Genomic DNA, 15,934 nt, shown 5'->3' on the forward strand with positions numbered 1-15,934 from the left:
TCAGCCTCCCCAGTAGCTGCGATTATAGGCATGCACCCAGCTAAGTTTTTTGTATTTTTAGTAGAGATGGGGTTTTGCTATGTTGGTCAGGCTGGTCTCAAACTCCTGACCTCAAGTGATCCACCCACCTAGGCCTCCGAAAGTGCTGAGATTACAGGCGTGAGCCACCGCACCTGGCCTTAATTCTTTCTCACAAGTCCACCAAGATAATGATCTTCATAAAGCTGGAATATTCTTAGAGGTAACACTAGGGTTCTTTTATGGGTTAAGCTATGAGAAGAAAACAGGTGTTTCACTATTCTCAGCCAAAATATCTTCTCTTCTATGCCGATTGGCAATAACCTTGGGCCTTATACATTCTTCAAAAAAATCCAAAGTTCTTGGCTGAGAAAAAAAATACTACTTTCTATAATGGGCCCTATTACCCCATTACTTCTCACACTTTTCATGAAGTGAATTGGTATTCCCTCTAGCTGGAAATAGACTGAATTATTATTATTATTATTATTATTTTGGTCTTGCTCTGATGTCCAGACTGGAATGCAGTGCCATGATCATAGCTTCCTGCAGCCTTGAACTCCTGGGCTCAAGTGATCCCCTCACCTCAGTCTCCTGAGTAGCTGGGACTATAAGCATGCACCACCATGCCTGGCTAATTAAAAAAAATTTTTTTTTTTAGACATGGGCTCTCACTGTGTTGCTCAGTCTGGTCATGAACTCCTGGGCTCAAGCAATCCTCCTGCCTCAGCCCCTGCAGGTGACTTTTAGAGCAGTGGTTCTCAAAGTGTAGTGCTTGGACCAGCAGCATCAGCATCACTTGAGAACTTGTTAGAAATACAAATTCTCAAACTCTACCTCTAGTGAATCAGAAACTCCAGGGATGGGGCCCAGAGTTTTAACAAGCCCTCCAGGGGTTTGTATTGCACACTCAAGTCTGAGAGGTACTGTCTTAGAGGACTCAGGGATAAATTGACTGCTATTTTAGCACCTGGCATAGTGTCTGACATATTGAAGATACTCAATAAATTTTTCACAGAAAGTACCTAAGAAAGACTCACTTAAGACACACAATATTGGAAGAGACAGCCTAATGGGCATAGTATATCTTTCATCTTTATAAAAGATCAATAGAAGAATCCATCATGCAGACAGCTGATGACTCTTGCATAACTGTAGTTAAAAGTGTTGTGTAGACTTTGTGACCAAGTGTCCTTTATTCAGTGCCCTGTTGTAATAAATGAGCTTACTTTGAGAGAAAGTTTCCCTCTGAAGAGAAATGAAAAAAATGTAAAACCCAAGATTTGCCTTTTTGGCTTCACTCTTAGGAAATTCAGAGCTGCACAATAATTCTCTGCTCCCTTTGTCCTCTTCACATGGGTCTCTTCATTCTCTAATTACCCCACTGCACCTTTTGCTTGATCATGAGTAGTCTCGATGCCTTTGGAAATAGACAAGGTAAGGGTTTTAGATAACGAGGTGCGTGAAAGACCACGGGCAGCCTAGATGCCATAGACAGCTAGCAGAAGCTACGGCTGGAAATGTGACCTTTGATCATTCAGGTTTTGCTGCATACACAGAGGAAGATGCAATGCGCAGGGGTTATCAGTGGCTTGCTCCTGAGAGCAGATCTGCTTGGGCAGGACTCCAGAATATTTGGTGAGATAGGGACACTCACTAGAGGGTAGAAAAAAACCCTAAGGGCATGGCAAACATGAGCTTCTGGAAAGATCTGATGAGTTACTGTCTGTGATCAGCTGGGCAACCTGGGGGGCTATAAAGCTTAGTGAAGCTTGTCTCTCCAGTTGGGGGTGCGACTGGGTGCTTTCTGTGAGTAGATCACACATGGATCATTTATACCCGATAGCTACATTAAAGAAATGTCTGTCCTTAACCTGGGGCTGTTAGCACCTTTCTAGCAATTATATCCCTGTCCTGTTGTGACAACCAAGCAGTAGGTTAAAATGAAAATTACGAAGATGTAGTGGTTTCAAAAAATGTCTGGAAATTTTTTGTCTTGGCTCCCATCAAGAGCCATTGAATATAGATGGGCTTTCATCACTCACTTTTAATGAGAATGTGGCAGGAGGTGATGCTTGGGGGCTTCGAAGCTAGGTCATCAAAAGCAACACATCTGCCCTGGTTCTCTCCTTGGATCACACACCTTTGGAAAGATAAGAGGTGGCTACCCTGAAGCAGTCACGGGGAAGAGATCATGTAAACAGACCACAGAGAGATAGAGAGTGATGCTTAAGGATGCTCAGCTGATCCAGGCTCCAGCTGTTTGACGCTTCCCAGCCCAAGCACCAGATGTGGAAATGAGGAAGCCTTTGAGCAGCCATCATCTGACTGCAGTCACATGAGGAACCCTGAGCAAGAACCAGCCATCTGAGCCAGTCAGTCTTCCAAACCTTGAGAGCATAACAATCAATGAATGTTGTTTTAAGGCACAATGTTGGGATTGGTTTGTTACGCAGCAATAGGTAACTGCCACAGGAACTGAATATTTTTTGTCCCTTGGCTTCTGCGATATCACTCCCTGGGCTTCTTTTCTGATTGGTGGCTCCTTTTCCAGGCTCCTTCATGGGCTAGTCCCTCCAAGAGCTTATTTCCTCAAGGTTCCATCCTCTTCTCTTTCCATTCTTTTCTCTTTCCTTGGATCACATAATTCCCATTATTTCCATGATCTCAATCAGGGCAAAGGATGGTGGCATATACTGATGAAAGCCAACCCAAAAGCCATCACCACTGCTGATAGAACACTGACTTGTTCCAGTGGCAACCCTTGATGCCAAGGAGGGTGGGCTCTTGCCCTGGCTCCAGGAACTGAATTGTGATGAGTTGAAATCACAGTCAACCAACCCTTTGGCCATTCATTGGTTTGGGGGTGGGCATTTCCTCCAGTTCTAGCTAACAAGGTAAAAGGGGAAATTTGCTTGGGAGTTTCCCTTCCCTATAAAGAGTTTTTAAGAATGTAAAAGTCTTGGCAGGTAAGACCTCTTGGCTGTCGCCCTTTTTCATTTGTTCCTTTTGAAACATGGATGTTCTTCCTGGAGGTTGAGCAGCATGTAAACCCCTAGGCAAAAAACCGACATGCTAAGGATGGAGGAGCTGCATCCATCTTTTGTTTCATGATAACATTATCATCCCTCTGATCCAACTCTTCCAACTGTTTCCCTCTGGTTTTTGTTATGGGAGAAAAGTGAACCCCATATGGACACCGCAGTGTCCTGCCCAAATTTTCTCAAATGTGCTTTATGGATTGTAAGGGCTATTTCTCTAGCTTTGGTGCACATTGTTTCTAACTGTTTATAGTTGTGATGTCATCTCGTGGTCTGCTGAAAGGCTACTGGAGCCACAGCAGCCAGACAAGATACATCAAAGCATCCACCTTCCCTGGGTGGCTGCAGCTACTGACTAATGGGGCCGGGAGCAGGAAATCCCGGCTCTTTTCCCTCAAAGTGGACCACACTCTATGGTGAAATAAACACCTCAGAACTCCCCAAGATTACACAGCTACAGAACAACTAGAATGAGAACTGGAACCCAGGCAGTCTATCTGCAAGTCAGAACTATTCTTTTTGAACCCTTGATAACAGACATTATCTTGAAATAACACATCCGAGAATAAAATCTGAGAATAAAATAGCTTACAAATTTACCAAGATTAAATCCATGTTTTTGTATGTCCTATCACTTTCAAGTTCTTCAATTTTTACATATTTTCAACGAAATACAGCATTTTATGTTTGATATGTACTACAGGCATTACACCATGCATTTTCTTCCATCTGCTGGGCTTCTTCCCCCAGCTCTCCTCCCCCTGCCTCTGTAAACCATCCATTTCCTGACCTATCTTCACTTCTCACCAAGACAACTAATTTTAGGAATGGTAGAATGGTGTGAGAATGTGAACACCAGAATTTGAAGTTTGGCTCTGCCACTTCTGAGCCACGTAATTACTTAATTTGTTAAGCAACTTAATTTCTCTGTGTCTCACTTTCCTCATCTGTAGTACTGGGATCATAATAAAAGTATTCACCTCATGGGATTATTGTGAGACTGAAATGAATATTACTTATACTGCCTGTGGCAGAGTATCTGAAACAAGTGAGTGCTCAATAGGCTTACCGTGGGGATTATATTTTACCCTGAAAGGTCAATGCCATCTTGGCTGAATACTGGGTTCTTCATCTGTAATTCTTTTATCTTAGTGGTTTATAGATGTTATCTCACTTCCGTCTACCCTTTAGTACCCTCTAGTGTGGTTTATGAGATGTCTGATGCTTGTCTGATTCTTCTGCCTTTGTAATTTATGTATTATTTCGGTCTGCATAATGTTTGTAAGATGTTCTCTGTACTTCTGGAGTTCAGGGATATTATCAAGATGCTACTAGGCAAGTGCCTTTGATTTTTGTTAGTCCCATCTGGACCCCAGTGAGCCCTTTGAATCTGCAGACTTGTGTTTCTTCAGACCAGGAAAATCAGCCTTCTATTATTTCTTTAATTGTTCACCTTCTTTTAGTGCGTTTCCTCCTTCCTCTAGAACTCGTGTTACTGACATGTTAGGTCTTCACAATCTCTTGTCTGTGTGTATCTTATCTTGTTCCTCATAAATTCTGTTTCGGCATCTTTTCTCCAGAACTTTTTCATCTTCCCAAACTGAAACTCTGTGCCCCTTCCCTCAACCTCTGGAAACCACCATTCTACTTTCTGTTTCTGTGAATTTTACTCCTCTATGTAGGACTCACACAATTTTTGTCTTTTTGTGTCTGGCTTATTTCACTTTGAATAATGTCTTCCATGTTCATTCAGATAGTAGCACATGTCAAATATTTATCTGTTGATGGATATTGCTTCCACCTTTTGATTATTATTATTTTAAAAAAATGGTGCTGTGAACATTGGTATACATGTATCTGTTCAACTCCCTGCCTTCAATTCTTTTGGGGATATACATAGCAGTGGAATTGCTGGATCATATAGTAGTCTATGCTTAATTTTTATTTTTTTAATTTTTTGAGATGGGGTTTCGCTCTTGTCGCCCAGGCTGGAGTGCAATGGTGTGATCTTGGCTCACCGCAACCTCTGTCCCCCAGGTTCAAGCGATTCTCCTGCCTCAGTCTCCTGAGTAGCTGGGATTACAGGCACCCACCACCATGCCCAGCTAATTTTTGTATTTTTAGTAGAGACGGGGTTTCACCACGTTGAGGAGGCTGGTCTCGAACTCCTGACCTCAGGTGATACACCCACCTGTGCCTCCCAAAGTGCTGGGATTACAGGTGTGAGCCACCATGCCCAGTCTATATATTTAACTTTTTGAGGAGCTGCCATTCTGTTTTCCACAGTGGTTGTACCATTTTACATTCCCACCAACAAAGCACAAGGATTACAATTTCTCCACATCCTCACCAACACTTGTTCTTTTCTGGGATTTTTGTTGTTGTTGTTGTCTCCTTTTTTTTTTTTGGGATAACAGTTATCCTAGTGGGTGTGAGGCGGTATCTCATTGTGGTTTTGATATGCACTTCCTTAATTGTTTGGCATCTTTAGTCCACTTACTTTGAGGCCACTAATTCTGTTCTCATTGGTTCCTTTTGCCTCTTCTGTTTTGTCTACTAAATTTTATTAATTTAGTCATTCAGTATTTGTGTACTTCCTATGTTTTAATGAACAGATATACAGAGCAGTGAACAAAATCCACAGATCCCCTCTTAAAACATAGATATCAGCTGGACACAGTGGCTCACGCCTGTAATCCCAGTACTTTGGGAGGCTGAGCCAGGTGGATCATGAGGTCAGGAGTTTAAGACCAGCCTGGCCAAGATGGCAAAACCCCATCTCTATTAAAAAGACAAAAATTAGCTGAGCACGGTGGCAGATGCCTGTAATCCCAGCTACTTGGGAGGCTGAGGCAGGAGAATTGCTTGAACCTGGGAGGCGGAGGTTGCAGTGAGCCAAGATCATGTCACTGCATGCCAACCTGGGCGACAGAGAGAAGTCTCAAAAAAAATAAAATAAAAGGAGAAATCATTTGTTTTGTTTCTAGTCCCATAAAGTCTTGTAATGCTAAAATGGAATTTCTTTAAGTCTTCCCTTTCATTTTCTGTTCTGGCTATTGGTGGTATGTCTCCTCTATTTATTACTGTTCTGTTTGATCTCCCTCTCCCAGGTTACTGGGCTTCATTTGCTGAGAGTTCACCTTCCACAGTCAGGTGAGCTATTGCTGTCCCTCTAGGGGTGGCAAAACTCAGTCTCCATTCCTACGGGGTAAGGTTGACCCTCAGGTAGGATGTTGGGAGAGAAAGCCTTTCTGCTCCCAGCTCTTCCTAGTTGCAGCTTTTAAGGTATTTTTGCATATTGTTTCTTTAGTTCTTTCATCTCAGGAATAGGAATAACAAGGCTCACCTGAGCAGGTAGGACTCACTAGTTCTTTGGGAGAAGAAAGAGCCAGTGGCCTTTCTAGGTTAAGACACATAGCCGGACACGGAGGCTCATGCCTGAAATCTCAGCACTTCGGGAATCGGAGGCGAGTGGATCACTAGAGGTCAGGAGTTTGAGACCAGCCTGGCCAACATGGCGAAACCCCGTCTCTACTAAAAATACAACAAATTAGCCAGGCTTGGTGGCAGGTGCCTGTAATCCCAGCTACTCGGGAGGCTGAGGCAGGAGAATTGCTGGAACCTGGGAGGCAGAGGTTGCAGTGAGCTGAGATCACGCCACTACATTCCAGCCTGGGCAACAAGAACAAAACTCCATCTCAAAAAAAGGCACACAGAGGTAGATAACACACTTCCCAGGGGTGATTCGTTTATCAGGAACTCTAGATTTAGTTCCTTTTATTACTTCTATGGGTCTCTATTAGAATGTATTGTGTGCACTCTGCTCCTGATAAAGAAAATTTGTGTGAAATGTTTGCAAAGCTTGCTGTAAAATGGAAATCTTTGGTGATTTGAAAACTTAACCCATTGTTTATATATCGTTCTCCCTAGTCTCACTTTTCAAGGGAAGGGGTAGGACTTAAACCATGGCCATGTGTGGGAAAATTTAGTCATTAAAAGGAGTAGAACTAACAAAGGCAGGAAAAGGAGTAAAACTAACAATGGCAGTGGAAGTGTTAATTTGGTGCCTGGAATGGATGTGGTGTCACCATAAATGGCGCAGTTGAAAGAGACTCCACTGGAAGGGTTCAGTCCATACCTGCAACACCCTAGGATAGTTCATTTTATGTGTCAACTTGACTGGGCCACACAGTGCCCAGATATTCGAACATTACTTTGGGTGTGTCTGTGAGGGGATTTTTGATGAGATTAACTTTTAAATTGGTAGACTAAGTAAAGCAGATTACCCTCCATAGGGCCTCAGCCAATCAATTGAAGGCCTGAAGAGAACAAAAAGGCTGACTCCCAATAGAGAATTCTATTGTCTGTCAGTCTTTAAACTGCAACATCAGTTCTTCCTTGTTCTGCAGCACCCTGCTGGCCTTCAGACTCAAACTGGCGTATCGATTCTGCTGATTTTTGACTTGCCAGCCTCCATAATCATGTAAGCCACTTCCTTATAATAAATCTCTCTCTCCCTCTCTCTCTCTGTCTCTCTATATATACACACATACATATATGTCTATATGTATGTGTGTATATATGTATATCTTTCTACATATGTATGTATGTGTGTGTATATATGTGCATGTATGTATGTATACACACACACATCCTGTTGGTTCTGTTTTTCTGGAAAACTCTGACAAATACATACCCTCTCCAGAGATACCTAAAGTCTGGTCTTCAGCCAGGTGGCTCCATCTTTGGTCTCTTGGTTCACTGGAGAAGAAAGTCCTATGTCCATTATTTTCTCTAGGATATCAGACTCCACCTCCCTTTGTAAAAAAAGGTTGAACATCACCCCGAAATAAACAGATAAATGCATTTACTTATAAATTGTATACATGTACCACTCCATTACTAAATCAAATGCACTACATATATTTACCTATAAATTAAATAGGTACCACTTCATTAATACAGCAAATGCATTATAAAAAGATGAAAAAAATATAACTATAGTTTTCTTCTCCACTCCAGTGAATCATCTTGTATGACCCCTTGGATGCTTGCACTCCACTTTGCTGACCACTAGCTTAGAGTTCCCTGCCCGCTCTGAGGCTTTGGATGCTCTCCAGGCTCCGTCAGCAGGCCAGCTGGCTCAGGAGAGGAAATTAAATAGGAATTGGGAGAGAAAGGAATTCAGGGTCTCTGGATGACACTGCCATCTTATCTCTTCGTATTTGATCGACTAGATTAAACCAGTGGGTCCCAAACCTAGCTGAAGTAAAAGCTTAGGCCTATGGATTTCTTTCTTTTTTTTTTTTGGTTTTGTTTTTAGACATAATTTTCCAGGTGTTTATGATTTTAGCCACTTTGGAAAACAGCTGGCTGTTTTCTAGACTAGGCTGTTTTCTGTTGACTTTTCTGAATGGTGCCGGCTTAATAGGAATAAAAATTAAAATGTTTTTTTTTTTTTTTTCCAGGGAGATTAAAAATAAAGCCAGGAACAAATGCTAGTCTGTGTCCAAAACAGGTCTGAGAAGAAATACTTTTATGACAGGTACAGGGTATGTTTTTCTTTTATTGATTTTGTTTTTTTCTTTCTTCTGATTCAATGCTACAAATTACTTAAATTTCACTGAATTGCACTTTTTATACTTTCCCAGCTGTTCAGGGAAGAGATGAACAAGGATTAAATTTCACTGTCACATTTGAGCATAACAGTGTATGAGTGTGTATATGTATCTTTCAACTTCAAATATCCAAGCATTACCACAAAAAAGTAAGCAACATTTCTATCTATGATTTACAAGGTAGATGGAATTAATTTGTATATTTATTATGATAATTACCTAGCAGACAATAATGAATCATCTTGGTCTAAAAAATAATTCAGTATACTTCACCAATTTTCCAACACATGAAGTAAAGTATCTTTAGGCAGAGGCACCTTTTTCTAATTTGCCCAAAGACGTCGTCTATCTGGACTAATGGCAACCTTAGTGGTGACAGGGTTAACGAAGTAGTTGTGTTCTAGCTACTTCTGCTATCAACTTCCATGCTCTTGCCTCTGAAACATTTCCCAGATACAATATTTCCTCAAATGAGTGTGGCAAGTCCCATTCATTTATTTGACAGCTATTATATTAAGGCTCTCCCATGGGGAAGGCCCACTGTTCTATTGGGTTGGTCTTGTGGTGATCTGGAAGGCAAAGCTGCATAGCTCCTGCAGGGCGCTATAGAATAGAAAGTGCACTGAGTCCCACCTAGGGCCGAGCTGAGAATCCCACTGGATGTCATCCTTTTCTTTCTTCTCTGCAGTCATTTGATTTCAAGGAAATAACCATGAGGCCAAATAACAGTGACACCAGGCATGATGAATGGCCCTCACCTATGATTCCTGCATTTTTGTCATGAAGATCCAGTCACATAGTCATTTTAATTTCCATTTTAAACAGAAGGAAGTTGAGACTCAGAGTGGTTAAGTGGCTTCTTGAAGATGGTGTAACTAGGATTTGATCCCAGGTCTCTCTGTCTCCCAAGACCACAATTCCAAAGTTCACTGGTCTCTGACAAGGAATGACTCTCTCTCTCTCTAATGCCTCTGCCAACTGAGGTGTTTGGCTTCTTCTCAGAGCTGATTAAAGGGCAGAACTGGTTTTAGGCCACTGAAGGGTTGTTTTATCTGTTAATCACTATTCATACACAGCCTATGAAAACATTTCAGAACTGGGAGAAAATTACTGGCTCCTAAATGCAAAATAAAACTTCCAAGTCAAACTTAATGTGTTCAATTAAATGGCTGCCAGATGTAGCATTCTAGCTCTATGCATTGTTAAATTTGGTAAACATAAATTTAGTGTTCAAAAATTCATAAATGTTATAGACATTTCTGTATATTTGAATACAATTTATAAATTGGGTTTTGTTCTTCATGAAAATCCTGAGTGTCCATGAGAAGAACCAAGAAATTATAGCCAAAGGCTAATTGAATGATTACTCATAACTTAATAGTTTCAAAAGCAAATTATAAAAAAAAATTTATTTTAAAATATAAATGTATGTTTAACATGGGATATGGGTGTTTTAAAAACATTTTTACTTTCCAATTTTTGCTATGAAAATTTTCAAACTTGTAGAACAGCTAAAAAATAGTGCAGTGATTACCCATATACCCATCAACTAGATTCAGCAATTGACAGCATTTTGCCATATTTGCTTTACCTATTTATCAAGCTACCTATATATATTTCTTGCTGAATCTCTTGAAAGTTGCAGGCATTATGACATATCACCCCTATGTCTCCTAAAAAGGACATATTTTTACATAATCATGGTAACATCACACTTAAGGAAATTAATTCTAGCTTGGTATAATATAATATTGAGTCTATATTTGAATTACCATCATTGATCCCTGAATCAGCTACTTATTGTGGTATAACAAACACTCAAAATGATATTACCTTAATACAACAATCATTTACTTAGCTTGAGATTCTCTGGGTCTTCAATATAGGCTGAGCATGGCTGGGCAGGTCTGGTTCTCACTGGCTTCCATCCTGCAGCTATGGCCAGCTGCAGGTCAGCTGGGCCATTCTGTTTCTGGGGATTGTCTGGCTATGAGCTGGGATATCAGGAACAACTGGGCCATAAGTATCTCCTCACCTAACAGGCTTGTCTGAGATTTCCCACGTCCTAGCTGTTTTACCTGTGGGCCAGCCTTCTTGATAGTCACAGTTCCCTGCTGGGCCTCCACTGCTGTTTTTCCGTTAACTCCATTTTTTTTTCTCCATTGCCTCAATTACCCACATGGCAACCCCCTGAATCTAGACAACAGACCTGACTTGCTGGATAAAGCATCTTCAGGTAATCTGTGCTTCTACCTGGTTTTTCTTCCTTTGTCTGCCTTTGTACTTTTTGGCAACTGCTCCTGGCTTTAAGCCATGCAAACAGAAAGAGGCTGTGTCCACACAATACAAGCCATGTATGCATACAAGTGCATAGATATGTAGATTTTCATCTATGCATACAAGTGTAGCCAAAGCCCCAACCTGCTGGCTATCAAGGATACTTGTTCCCCCTTAATTCGGGGGAGGCAGGGGTAGGGCTCAGATTGACTAGGAGGTAATGGAAATCACCACTGTTAGTCCTTCATTCTGATCTGCCCAGATGCCAAACCAGGCCTATTCTGTCCCCATGCAGTGAGCCAATCAATGGGACAATGGGTTTTGCAAAAGAGGAAGGGCTTTTTCACGATGTAGCCAAGTGATGAAGTGGGAGAACAGGTCTCAAATCAGCATCCTTAAAGATAGGGTTTAGGGATATTTATGGGGTAAAAAAGCAGGGTGGTCTAAGGCATGGGGAAGGGTGATTGGTAAGTGGGGAAAAATGATGCATTGATGGTCTGCGCAAGTGTAGTCAGGGTTCATGGCTCTTCATAGGATGCATGCTCAGAAAATGGCAGTGTTAGCATGATCTGAGGAAGACGTTTTTGGCCCTGTGACATCAGAAGGTCACCTCTTGAGCATTTGCACAGGCCCAGTTGAAGGGTCAGTGGTCTCAACTGGTTCAAATGGCATAAAAGCTGCCCCCTAGTTCCTGAAAAACAACTTCAAACAACCATTACCATAGTGCCATATGTATCAGAGGTGTTTTTTATAAGCAAGCTAGTGGAAGTTTAGTTGTATATTGTTTGGCTATGTGACTTTTAGTTATTTACAATCTTTTTTTTTTAAAACGGAGTCTTGCTCTGTCACCCAGGATGGAGCACAGTGGCACAATCAGAGTTTACTGCAGCCTCAACCTCCTTTGCTCAATTAATCCTCCTGCCTCAGCCTCCCTAGTAGCTGGGACTACAGGCGCACTACTATGCATGGCTAATTTTATTTTTTCTAGAGATGAGGTCTTGCTGTGTTGTCCAGGTTGGTCTTGAACTCCTGGACTCAAGCAATCCTCTTGCCTCATCTTCCCAAAGTCTTGGGATTACAGGCATGAGCCGTTGCCCCGGCCTATATAGTGTTTAAAATCAATGGGAAGTAAGTGATTAAAAGCAAGCAAGTCAGGGTAAGTTTGGCAAGCTTAAACAGGTTAGCCCTCAGTTTCACCTTCCCTACTTTGGAGATAGTCCCTGTGGCTGGTGGCCTCTACTATGGAGTGAACAAAGAGGAACACAGGAATTTTTAGTGGATTCAAATAAGAGACATTAGTGAATAGTTGAGTTTTTCAGTTCCATTCTTCTCACGTTCATATGTTATGACTTGCAACATGGTATGAGATGGTTTCAGGGTGAGAGCCCTGGGCTTCTAGTCAAAGACCAGAGCCACATTTCTGCCTCCAACATTTCTTTTTCAGAGGCCCCTGAGCAGGTCTGCCAACCTCTTTGATGCTTTAGAGGTCATTTCCTCAGATGTGAAGTGGGGATAGCCACAGAATTGTTTGGAGGATTTAAGGAGGATAATTGTGAATGCCTTTTGTAAGTGAAAACACTGTAGAAGCCTTATGAATCATTATTAAGACAGGTAGAGTTAGGAGAAAAAACAAGACCTGGAGAAGCACTTTGTCCTCCCTTAAGCCATGAACAAAATGAGTGACCCACCCCCTGAATTAGGCAGGGGGAGCCCGTCTTTGTATGTGCTGGTGAGAACTACCCAAAGGCGGCCCTTGCCTGTCTCAAGCTCTGCCTGGGTACAAACGTCGCCTCTGGTTGTGGTCAAAAAGCTTGTACCTTCCTACAAATGTATTCATTTATGCTCGAGCTAAAAATAATAATTTACTTTTGTTTGTTAGGGCTTATTATATGTCAAACACCCTTCTGAAGACATCTATTAACTCATGTAGGTCATACAAAATCTGTAAGGGAGAAACTGTTCTATCCCTATCTTACAGATAAAGAAATTGAGGCATTTAAGCATTAGGCATCTCATCCGAAGTCACAGCTGGGATGTTGTAGAGCTGGGGAAAACAGAAATATGGATTTATTATTCTATTAACCAGTAAAGTGATTCTAACTAAAAAAGAGCTCTTAAAATCTAAAAAACAAACACCTAAGTACAAAAAAGTTTCTTTTATTAATGAAAACTTTTACAATAATAAAAAACCCCACTCATTTACGAAAGCAAAGCCCTATAGGATCTCTTTCCTTCATAAAGCTGTGATAAAGAGCAGCAGTAAAAACCCTTACTTGAAAAAATAATTCCATGTATCATTAAATCTGAAAATTAAAAAAAATCATCTATAGCTCAGCAGTCTAACCATGTATTCTCCTGAGAGTCGTATTAAGCATTGAATTATGTATCCTTCATTCCCAGCACTACTTGGTGGGACATTGTATTCTAATGATACTTCAAAGCAGCTAAAATTAGCAAATTAGCATAAAGCCAGGTCCTGGAGGGCTATTTGGAGTCCTGGGTTTATTACTTTTATTCATTCAACAGTAAACATTTAATGAGTACCTGCTATTTGCCAGGCATATCACTGCTTGTTTGAGAACCAATATAATTAAAACTCATCTCTGCCCTCAGGGAATGCAGCGCCTAGTTGCCAAGCTACATTGAGTTGCTCGTGAGGTCCAGTGAGGTGGGAGGTGAGAATTGCGGGGGTTGGAGACCTGCTCTGATGGGTCAGCCGAGCAGGGTCTGCTTCAGCTAAGTCTTGAAGTATAGATATATTGTAGATGGAGAAATTGAGGCTTGGGGAGGTTCAGTGATTGCCCAAGGGATGTAAATCACAGGTTCAAGGTCCAGGATTAGAAGCCAGCTCTGTGCTTCTGATTCAGTGCTCTTTTCTGTATACCAATGTGGAGAGGCATCGCTCAATATAATGGGCCACCAACTCACTCTCATGAGGCAGATGGTTCCCAGGTGCACCAATCTGTTTGTCTGATATGACCTGTGCACATTGTTGGAGTCTGACAATCATGGATAAATTGTTCATTGATTACAGTGGTTTCAGGGTGACTATCAGAGAATTGGTTCCCAAGGTGTGGTCCCTGGGCCAGCAGCATCAGCTTGGAACTTGCTAGAAATGCAGATTCCCTGGTCCCACCTCAGGAATGCGGAGTCAGGAACACCTGGCATGGATCCTATGAATTGTGCTTCCACAAGTCCTCCAGGCAATTCTGTTGGAGCTAAAGTTTGAGAACCACTGTCTTAGAGAAGTTCTGGAAAGCTCACTTTCACATTTGTTTGCTTGTTGACCAGTTGTCCAAATATTGTAACTAGAATTTATGTTTTTGATTGGCAGGGGGAACAAGGCTCTTGCTATTCCATGTATATGGTTAGTCAACCAGAAGCACCACATTACCTGGGAGCTTATTAGAAGTGCAGAATCTCAGGCTTGTCTCAGACTTCCCGGATCAGAACTTGCATTTTAACAAATGCCCAGATGATTTACATGCACGCTAAAGTTGGAGAGACGGTGGGCTAGATAGCATTCAATTCTAAAGTCCAGGTTGTATAATTCTGTGAGTTTTAATGTGGTCACATGTCAGAGTTTTTTTTTTTTTTTTTTTTTTTTTTTTTTTTTTTTTTTTGAGAGAGAGAGTCTCACTCTGTCGCCCACGCTGGAGTGCAGTGGCATGAGCTCAGCTCACTGCAACCTCCGCCTCCTGGGTTCAAGCAATTCTTCTGCATCAGCCTCCCGAGTAGCTGGTATTACAGGTGCATGCCACCATGCCCAGCTAATTTTTTGAATTTTTAGTAGAAATAGGGTTTCGCCACGTTGGCCAGGCTAGTCTTGAACTCCTGGCCTCAAGTATTCTGCCCACCTTGGCCTCCCAAAATACTGGGATTACAGGTGTGAGCCACTGCGCCCAACCTCAAGGTGTTTTAAGTTTTAAAAAACATAACCCCACTCTCAATGGGTGTTTCATCACTATGTGAATACATAAAGAAAGCCCTCGGCATTTCAGTACAATTTTTTACAAGACATTATTTTGGCATTTGCTCTGTGCTGGGTACTGTTCGAAGCACCAAGCATATAAATGTGAATAAAATGCAGGTACTCTACTAAGTAGAACAGATTTTAAAAAGAAAAGAAAACAGACAAAAACTAATACCATAACAGAAAGATTCAGTCAGGGTAGGAGTAGGTATTGCTCCTGAGTGGAGTTGGAGGGACAGTCACGAAGGACTACCTGGAGAAGTGACCTCTGAGATACGATTTGAAAAATGAACAGGACTTCATTAGCAGAAAGTGAAAGAAAGACATTCCAGACAGAGGGAGTCTTTTGACCAAAGGTACAGAGACACGAAACAGTTTGGCATGTTCAGGGAAGCTGGATAAGAGTTTTAAGCAGGGGAAATTTGCATTTCTGAAAGATCACTTTGATGCAGTGGCATCACCAGCAAAATCTGGGGCCCCTTGCAAAGGATAATTGAGTCCTTGCTGCCAACAGAAGGGGTACCTATCTTTTCTCTGCAGGTGGGAGTTTTAGGCCTGGCAGGAGGTGTGGACCCTGAATATCTGAGACGATCTCAGTTAATTTAGAGAGTTTATTTTGCAAATGTTGAGGACGCATGCACCTGTGACACAGCCTCAGGAGATCCTGACAACATGTGCCCAAGGTGGTCAGAGTACAGTTTGGTTTTACACATTTTAGGGAGACATGAGACATCAATCAATATAAGTAAGATGTACATTGGTATTTTCCTTTCACAGAAGGAAGAAGGAAGAGAGGAGGGGACTGTTTTTGTCTTTGTATATTTGAAAACTTATGTTTCCACAAAAACCTGTAAGTGGATTTTTTTTTTTTAAAAAAACAGCTTTATTGAGATATAATTCACATGCCATATAATTCACCCAATTAAAGTGTATAGTTCAATGGTATATTTGTAAGAGTTGTGCAGCCACCACCTCAATCCATTTAAAAATATTTCATTGGGGCGGAG

The sequence above is a fragment of the Colobus angolensis genome, unplaced genomic scaffold (assembly GCF_000951035.1).
Source record: "Colobus angolensis palliatus isolate OR3802 unplaced genomic scaffold, Cang.pa_1.0 Scaffold310, whole genome shotgun sequence".
NCBI lineage: Eukaryota > Metazoa > Chordata > Mammalia > Primates > Cercopithecidae > Colobus > Colobus angolensis.